This window comes from Ursus arctos, unplaced genomic scaffold, assembly GCF_023065955.2.
Source record: "Ursus arctos isolate Adak ecotype North America unplaced genomic scaffold, UrsArc2.0 scaffold_10, whole genome shotgun sequence".
Taxonomy (NCBI): Eukaryota; Metazoa; Chordata; class Mammalia; order Carnivora; family Ursidae; genus Ursus; species Ursus arctos.
The window spans coordinates 36,627,048-36,637,427 of NW_026622764.1; the positions used below are offsets into that span (position 1 = coordinate 36,627,048).

Here is a 10,380-nt window from a genome sequence, read left to right on the forward strand (position 1 = left end):
CAGCCAGGAAGCTGAGGAAATGTTGAAGAGTGCTGGAAAAAAACTGCTGGGAGGGTCAGAAGAATGTCAGAGAAGGTCGGGAAACATCAAACCGAAAAAGGCTCTAAACACATGCCTTGAGGTCATTATCATGTCACAGCCAAAGCTTCAAAATGCCAAGGTTAGAAAGCTACTTCGCATTACTTTTTCTGTCCCTCTTCATTAGTTTGGCTTTCTTAACATCTACTATTAAGAAGACTAATACAGTTATAGAAATATATTAGCAAGAATGTTATGGTCAGATAACAACTACTTAATAATAAGCATATCAGCTATCAAATAGTGAGAATTCTCTGTTAAGCATTCTATCGATCACCTCATATATAAATAAAGTCTCATTTGATTTCCACAACAATTCCATGGTATTATTATTCCACTTTTCTGATACAGAATCTGAGAATCAGAGAACTTGTGTTAATTTAGTAGGGTTACTCAACCAATGAATGAAATTCAGAAACAGGGGTATCAGCCTTTTAAGTTCCTTTAATTGTGTTATGGCAGGACCTTTGCAATTGTCTAACACTGTGAATATATATGATTACTAAATTAACTGTAAGTATAATTTTATTTTTCTTTCCTCTTATAAGCCAAACTTTAGCACAAAAAGAAAATATTCACCTTATTCTAGTTTATTGAAAGGTTAATATACCTAATATATTTTATCCAATATACATCATCTTATAGTAGCCTTTACCTTCTCTTCATTGTGATCAATTTTATTTTTCAGGTTTACCAGAATAAAGCAGCCTTATCTCTGGAAAGAATGTTAAATTGTACTGTTTAAAATCATTAGAAAATTTGAAATTTTGTTATAATTGTTATAAAAAATATTTCAACCAGTATCATCAGTAACTAACAGAACTCATGGGAGTCACATGGTGAAACAAGATAGCCCATTCAACTATAGATTCATGAATGGCATGGTTCATAGAAATTAACACAACATAACAGAGCTATGTTTGAGCTATGAGATTTATGAATTTTTTAAAAAGCTCTATTCTGATCTTATCTGAACAGATCTAAATTTTTATTGCTGAAATTGCACGGAATTTTATTTATTCTACTTGCACATGGATTACTGAAGCATTATTTTAAATAACTTAAACCATTATATACTATGTTAAAATGATTAATGTATCACTTAAAGTTTTTTTATATGTTGAAGTAGCACAGAAATGGCATAGCTTTTCATAAATCAATTGCCCATCAATATGATTTAATTCCTCCAGATGATATTTGATTTCAGTTTAATTTAAAGATTCTCAATATATACTACATTCCATATACTACTGAATTTCTTAAGGAAAAGGACAAATAATTCATGGTACTTGCCTCTAAAAAGCTTTTATACCAAATGAAAGACAGATGATAGGCAAATTTTTTTAATGTAATAAATTCCATGGTAATACAGAGTCTATAAGAAGTGCTACCATGTGCTAGGGGCTAGGAATTCAATTCTAGGGATTTGGAACCCTTTCTAGCTGCCTTCCAGAATAAATTCATAACAAGTTATCTATTGTTGTTTTTTATATTCTATACACAACTGGCTACTGATACTGTTATTTATGTTGCATAACATGTTTTTCGTCAGACCAGACTGATACAATTATTTAATCTGTTCATTGCAGTAACAGAAATAGAACAGATTTTTGTACACAGTGAGGGGAACCATATCCATTATATCCACCTCTAGAACCCTATACTTACCATAGTACTTAGATAAAGTCAGTGATCAGGAGATACTTTCTGAATGGATAAAAGAAGGAATGAATTGAAACTATCAAAATAGTAACCTCACCCCAAAATCTCACCCTCCTTGGAAAGAGCTTAGATAATGAAATATTCTTAATATGTAGAGTTTCCTCTTATTTCTTTCAATTGTTAAAAAAAAAAAGACCAAATCTTTAATACTGATATGGATAGAATTATCACACTAATATATACAAAACTCAAATGATAATAGAGAAAATCACTAAGTATATATAAGCGTAGTAAGTGACAAATGATTTGAAACATTCAAATTCTACAGAACTACTAAAGATTTTACTTGCATGATAGGCTTAAAAATACTCTAAATATTTCAGAGAACTGAAAACAAAACAACAGTGCACTCTACACATTTGAGCAAATTCTTTTACAATACCCAGAGCCAAAGATATAATTTAAAAAGGGCATGAGTCATTCCCGGGGGTAGAATAAAATGAAGAACCCAAATTTTCTTCCCTGTTTTATTCTTAACATTTCAACCAGTAGAATATTACAGATCATTGGTAGTGGCTTAAAGTTGAATTATAAGACTCATTTTGCTCCAGGCACACCGTCTTTTGTTTTATTCCTCCACGTGTCTTGCTTTCCCTTACTTCTAAACCCTTGTATGTGGTTCTATGAGAAAACTCTCCCTTGATTCCTTCAGTAATTGAACTACACTTTTCCTCTAAATGTCAAGACAAACATAACTAAGGAAAAATTCCCTGATCTAGATCGGCTCTCCATGATTTAAACACTCATAAAACCACAAAATATTCATAGCATGTATCACAGTTTCTGAAATACATATTTATTTGCTTACTCAGGTAATCAGAATCTCTCTTCTACAAGTTTTAAGTAATGTGTGAAAGAGATGATGCAGCAGGTAAAGTAATGGTCCACAAAGATGTCTATGAGAACCTACAATCCCTGGAACCTGCAAGTATGTTACATGGCAAAGGAGAATTAAAATTGCAAATAGAATTATGCTTGTAATCAGCGGACCTTAAAATAGGGAAATTGTTCTGGATTATAAAGGGGTGGAAGTCATGTAATCACAAATGTCCTGATAAGTGAAAGAAGGAGGTGGAAGAATCAGTGTCAAAATGATTCAATGGGAGAAAGACTAAACCGAACATTGCTGGTTTGAAGATGCAAGGTGCCCGTGAGACAAGGAATATGGATAGCTTTTAGAAGGTGGAAAACATAAGAAAATGGGTTTACCTACAGTGCCTCAGAAAGGAATGCAGCTCAGCCAACAACTTGGCTTTAAACCAGTGATAACATGTTAGACTTCTAAACTACAAAAGCATAAGATAATACATTTTGCTGTTTTTAGCCATAAGTATGTTGCAATTTGTTACAGCAGTCATAGAAAGCAAATAGATATTCCCAGAACCTAGGACATGCCTGGCACAAAGTGTTCAATACTATTTGCTTAATAAACAAATCAATAATGAGCTTGAGGGATGTGCTATATCTCTTGTGTGGTATTAAGGTCCCAACATTTTCTTCTGATTCTATTTATAAATTAATTAATTTGAGTCACGAAACATTAAAAAAAGCTCACAAAATTCTACAATCAGTATCTTGGGGTTTGAAATTTATAGGTCACATTCTAAAGCCTACATGTATGGCAGATATGGAATGAGAACCTGCACTACCCACCTTCACCAGACTTTCTATGAACTTTTGTTTTGGCTCCCTGAGTGTGGGCAGTGAGTTAATGTGAAGGAGATATAGCTGGCCAAGTACTGGAACCTTTTTTCAGAAGCCAAATGTTATACACTTTTTGCCTCAAATTAAATGAATCTTATTATAAAGAGGATATTACAACTCTTTATTTCACTTGTGTTTTCTCATTTACTACAATCCTGTGGGCCACCTATTTCTAACCCTATTTTCATGTTATTAATTCAGGGTCAAAACATGTACTAAGGGTTGGTCCTGGTAAGTGTATGAAAGAAATGTAGAGGTGGTGGGAGCATCTCACCTCAGTAGGGAAGAGTATTTTTCCCTAACATTTAAAAAAAAATAGCCTGTCCATGATGATAATAAAAAGCAGACCAACTTTTTGTTGGCTTGACTCTTTTTAGCTTATCTACAGAGAGTGCTCTCTCTCCCTCTCTCTCTCAATGGCACTATGATGTGGGATTTAAATCCAAGCTCAGTGAATTCAACATCCAGTTTTCTTCAATCATAATCATGTCTTCTTTCTGGAATTAGGCTGCTTGTGTTTTAATTCTTTTCACATTTGAACTTGCCCTTTCTCTGCCTCAGTTTGATCACCTATAAAAGAAGGACAGCAACTGTATCTATCTTGAAGGCTGTTGTTGGGTTTAATATATGAAAAAAAATGCTTAAAATAGCATCTGTCTTAGAAAAGCATTCTGTATATGTTAGCTCTTTTAAGAGCTCTGAAACTGTCACTGGAAAATCTTCTCAGTGAGATTATAGTGTGAGGTTGGAAGAAATATTTTGCTATATGAGGTGATTGATGAAATAATCCTGTGAAGTACGAGTAATGGTAGTTTATCTAACATGACTTCTAAAAAATGTGTTGGATTAGCTAGGAGGTTTTAATTTGCTGACTTGTGTGTTCATATTTTAGGACAAAGCTAACTCATTTGAGCTAAATAACCACAACGAGCTCCATTTGTTGAGCTATGCAGCCTGGGTTCAAATCTCAACTCTACCAATACTGTGTGTGTAACGTAAGCAAGCTAATTCACCTTCTGATGCCTCTATTATGTCACCTATAAGATAGGGATAATGATAATACTGACCTCACAGGATTATTTAGTGTTAATAAATTCATACTTGAAATGTGCTTAAAATAGTGACTGTCATATAAGTGCCCAACAGTTACTACATATTTTTTTAATAATATCCCAAGGTGATCTTTCAAAAAATCTTAATTATTTCGGTTTTTTTAAAGTTTTTTAATTAAATTCCAGTTAGTATACAGTGTAATATTAGTTTCAGGTGTACAATACAGTGATTCAGCACTTCCATTCATCACTCTGTGCTCATCACAAGTGCACTCCTTAATCCCCATCACCTATAAAAATGATAGTTAGATACCATGAAGTAGGTACCAGTGCCTTAACCCTATGCATGTTGTGTCAGGCCCAAGGGTCTCTTCCATCCTTATAAAGGGGATTGCTAACCTTCTCTCCTTTCATGCAACATGAAATCTTACTTGAACACTAGAGGCATCATTTTCTTTCACAGTAGATTTCTAACGGTTCAAATACAACAACAAAGTAAAGAGCATATGCTCTTCAGAGTCAAGGTCACCTACCATAAAGCAGACTCAAGATATACTTACTTTACATATTCACTAGCTAGCTAAGTTACAAAAGAGAATTTTAAAGGTTTTGTTGTTGAAATTGTAAAATTAAAACTATGGCAGTGGAATGTTTGTGAAGCCTTTTGTTTCACTTTCTGCTAAATGAAAATAACTTTCAAAAAGTTAAGTGGAATGCTTTTATTTGTTTCCTGTCACACATTCTAAATGGCCTTTAAAAGTCAGTAGCTGTTATTCAAGAATAATGAAGTATATTATTCTCTCAATGCACATGTAAATCTCCAATTAACGCTAATGGGATTTATGGCAATGAAACCAAAGGGAAACCTACTTCAGTGTCTCAAAATAATCTTTATTTTTGATACCTACCTTTTTATCATCTAAGTGCAATCAAGCATAAATAAACAAATTAGTATTAAGCATCAATTTGACACTTCCATTCATGTTGACATTCTGAAATACTGTCTGTAAACAGTAATATGTTTTAAAGCAGAGATGAGGCTTTAGATTTCAGTTCAGGATTTATATATCCCTCCCTCCTCTGCCATTAACATTAAAATTATAAAAAAATAAGCATGTGCACTCCTAGTACTACTTGAGAAATACAAAAAAGGTGAATCTTTAAAATATATGTGGCAAAACACTTTGAAGAACAGTATTTCATATTATCCTTTTTATACAACACACATCTAGAATCCTAATATCTCTTTGAGATACAACCATATACTCCTCTTTAGTAAATATTTCTTAGATTTCTATAATTTTAGTCTTAATCATATAGTGAACTCTTCCTAGAAGACAATTTTTGGGAGGAAAAGTGAAATACCATCAAGATACTACTGAATTGAAATAGCATCTTTTTTTTTTTTTAAGAGTTTATTTATTTGACAGACAGAGAGACAGCCAGAGAGAGAGGGAACAAAGCAGGGCAGTGGGAGAGGAAGAAGCAGGCTCCCAGCGGAGGAGCCTGATGCGGGGCTAGATCCCATAACACCAGGATCACTCACTGAGCCGAAGGCAGACACTTAACGACTGAGTCACCCAGGTGCCCCTGAAATAGCATCTTAAAGAATATATATTTTAAGGTATTGTGAAACCACCTGAAAAAGATATGAGAACAGAACTGAAATAATTATTTTTATTAGTTTAAGTGTACAATGATCGACAGGGACTCTAGCCATAGATCTTTGGTAGAATCTGAATCTTTAATTTAATTCTACAGACATCAGACTACACAGTGAAAGTGTAAATCCCTGTGTAGAAAGAAAAAATAAGCCCAGCTTAATAGAATTCAATCAAAAAATAATAAAAGATATGATAATATAAAGAAAGTACATGTTGATGTAGCCAAAACCTATTAATTTGCTATGCCATTATTTATGTCTGAATGCCTGAATAAACACATCTTCTAGAAAAACTATTTAAAGCAAATATAGCAAGTAAATAGCTTACCAAAAATAGGAAAAATATATTTCCTAATAAAATAGGACATTCCCCTCTAAAAATCTTGGCTAATAAACTAAAATGGCCTTCAAACTGAGATATTTATCTAACATCTACTCATCTAGAATGTAATCATGTCTAAACAAGGATTATCATTCTTTACAAGATAAAGAGAAGTTGACATTTTAAGAAGCTAACCTAGTAAAACAACAAGTAGGTTTTACTTTACATGCCCATTCATCTAAGAAAAATTTATTGACTTCTTAGACATTAGGCGTGGAAGAGTGCCCAAACCACAACAGGCACTTGATAAATATTTTTTGAATGAATAAATTAATTAACTAAATTTTCAGAAATCCTATTTGCAACATCAGAAATGTATTTAAGTCTCTCCCGTATCATAAGTCTCAATGCCAGGCATTAAGGTCAAAATATACTAGTTGGTTTTATAAAGTTCAAAACGTGATTAGATATAGTGGGGTGCCTGGGTGGCTCAGTTGGTTAGCTGTCCAACTCTTGATTCTGGCTCAGGTCATGATCTCAGGGTCCTGAGATAGAGCCCTGCATTGGGCTCCAGGCTGATCAAGAATTCTGCTTAAGATTATCTCTCTCCCTTTGCCCATTCCCCCCTCTCATAATAATAATAATAATAATGATAAAAAAGGTGTGATTGGATATAGAGGAAAAAGCAAATTATTATGATTTAATATAAGTATGATGCATAATATGGTAAATGACATCTGAACGGATTAATATCATGCCATAACAGTACATGCATGTACATGCAAAAAGTCTATTTTTGAATAAAATACTAAGATTTATTTTAAAACATATTTTACACAATTACTTTGTTAATTCATTCTTATATACTATAGCCTATCAGATTATGTCAATGAATATATTTTTAGGAAGTCCGATAACACAAAGAATACTAGAAAATGGTTAATCATATTTTTGTATTCTTTTTGATTAATGCAAAGTAAAAAAAGTTACCTATAGTGTTTCAAAAGTTATACAAATAAAATTATATTTATTTGTTCAACCTAATGATTACCTTATCATGAAATTAGCAATTTGTACTCATTTCATTGATGATACTGCCAGTTTTATCATGTGGTTAGTCATAGTTTAGGGGAGTATAAGAGTATTTCTGCTTTTTTGTGTGATTATATTCATGACAACTGGGATTTTATTTACAAATGACTGGTAGATGAAATTGTTTCACACTGATTTATAGCCATATGGATTGTTAGCTTCTTGTCTTCTAACATGACCATGCGACTAATCCTGACTGATAACTTGTTATCTATGCAATGGTAGTATCACTCCATGTGGTAGGCCATCAGGGTCCACTGGACCCAATTTCAGTTTTTGAGTTTCTTTTTTGAAGAGTTCTAACTCTTCGTTAAGACATGATCTTTTATGACATTTTATTCTTTCTTAGCTCTTCTCCAAAGAACAAGAAAATTTATTGTTTTTTAATTGAATAAAACTCATTCTATCCCATAATTAAAATACACATTCACTGCATCTTTTTATAAATCTAGCATACACATTGGATCTTAGTTACCTTATACAGTTTACGCATGGGTTTGAACTGTGCAGGTCCACTTACACACATTTTTTTTTTTTTATAAATACAGTACAATACTATAAATGCAGTTTTTCTTCCTCAAGATTTTCTTACTAATGTTTTTTTTTCTTTACCTTGCCTTATTTTAAGAATACAGTATATAATAAATATAACATACAAAACATTTATTAATTAACTGTGTTATCAGTAAGGCTTCTGTAAACAGTAGACTATTAGCAGCCAAGTTTTTGAGGAGTCAGAAGTTATATACACATTTTTGACTGTACAGGGGGTCAACACCACTAAGCCCTCTGCTGTCCGAGGGCCAGCTGTATTTCCCATACATTGAAATATTTTGTTGTTTAATTTTCCTAAGAATTACTTCATCATTGCTCATTTATTAAAATAAATCTAAAACAAAAAGAAAATGGAAAAGAACAATGATGGAATCACCTAGAAAAATGATACAATAAGAAACTGATCATCTTTAAGCTTTCTTAGCATATTGCCAAAATTATTGTATCATCTTCCAAGAATGTATTATATTCTGCCTTTAGATTTCACTAGGTAAGTTGAAAATTCATAATGTCTCAATTTATCCCTTAGGGGTGCCTGAGTGGCTCAGTCACTTAAGCGTCCGATGTTTGATTTCAGCTCAGGTAATATCTCAGGGTTCTTAGATTGAGCCTTGTGTTGGTCTCTCTATTCAGCAGGGAGTCTAGTCTGCTTGTCTCCCTTGCCCTCTGCCCCTCCCCACCCACACTCTCATGCTCTCTCTCTCTGTAAAATAAATCTTAAAAAAAAAAAAAGAGAATGTCTTAATTTATCCTTCTTTTTTTTTTTTTTAAGATTTTATTTATTTATTTGACAGAGATAGAGACAGCCAGCGAGAGAGGGAACACAAGCAGGGGGAGTGGGAGAGGAAGAAGCAGGCTCATAGCAGAGGAGCCCGATGTGGGGCTCGATCCCATAACGCCAGGATCACGCCCTGAGCCGAAGGCAGACGCTTAACCGCTGTGCCACCCAGGCGCCCCTTAATTTATCCTTTTAATAAGCAAGAGAAGAAAACTGAAAGAAGACGTTTTACAACTATTACATGAATCAAAACGAATGCAAAATTGTTTATAACACCATGGTTAACATTGATCATAATAGGGAAACTGATCATATAATTCTGTAAGTCATATAATGAATAAGGACAAAAAGAAAATCTGTAAATCATATAGTGAATCAGATATTTTTCCCCACAATTTTTCAAGCAGTATCAAAAAAGGTGCTCTTCACTGACAATGGATTTCAACTGTGACAAAAATCAAGAAAAAAGAGGGAGAAAATGAAGAAAAAAAGATAGATATATTAAGATGCTTAACTGGAAGGAAATCTGTTCTAGCAGGGTTTTAGGAGTTATTATCCACCATATGTTTTTCCAAAAATATGGACGTATTGACTTTTACAAGTTTTCAGGAAAAAAACAAAAACAAAATTCAACTTCACTGGCTTTTCAGAAAAAAAAAAAAAAGATCTGTTAAGGCTACTGGTTAATAATTATAGAGATTGTGAAATTACATAATAGCCAACAGTTTTTCCAATCAATATGCATATAATTTCTGTGCAGTGAAAATGATAACTCCAAAGATTAGACTGAATACTCAGTTGGTTATCAACCAGTTTTGTATTTAATCCAGAAATCTATCCAAAAATTCCTTTATTAAACTACATGTAAATACCTAGTATCTTTAATGGTCTTCAAAAAACTTTGAAAATCTTAATGGATCTCCTATTAGTTAATGACTTGAATAAAATTTTAATACATACTCATTATATAGTTTAAGGAGTCATGTTCTTAACTTTTGGGAAATTACACTTCAATCATTTTAGAGTTTGTCCTGTTAATACACCCAAGGGGAGAAACCTGACCATCTTTAAACAGCGTTGCTAAAAAGTATACCTCATGGGCCGCTTAAGCACTGACACATATTTTCTTATCCCAGAGTGAATCCCAAGTGGCAGCAGAACTTTAACTATCTGAGTCTGTTTCTCTTTAATTTTTTTCTTCGCTAATGATTTTGTATTTTTGTTTTTGTTTCTGGTTCAATCATGTTCAAGAATTCGTTTTCCATATAAAGCTAATGTCTGCTACACAGTCAGGATGTCTGGCTTGCTGAGACCTAATCTCTCAGCTGTTAGGAAGACGACTTCTTGCAGACCAGAAACTTTAGCAAATTTGGGGCATCTCAAAATGAGACTAATTCACACATAAACAATACTA

General features: G+C 33.1%; 1 non-coding gene across 1 annotated transcript; it reads right to left on the minus strand.

Moving 5' to 3' along the window:
• Positions 1–4,849: 4,849 nt before the first annotated feature.
• LOC113251558 (U6atac minor spliceosomal RNA) lies at positions 4,850–4,977 on the minus strand. Its single transcript, XR_003314536.1, has one exon. It is a non-coding gene; the product is annotated as a U6atac minor spliceosomal RNA (small nuclear RNA).
• Between the last annotated feature and the right edge of the window lie 5,403 nt (positions 4,978–10,380).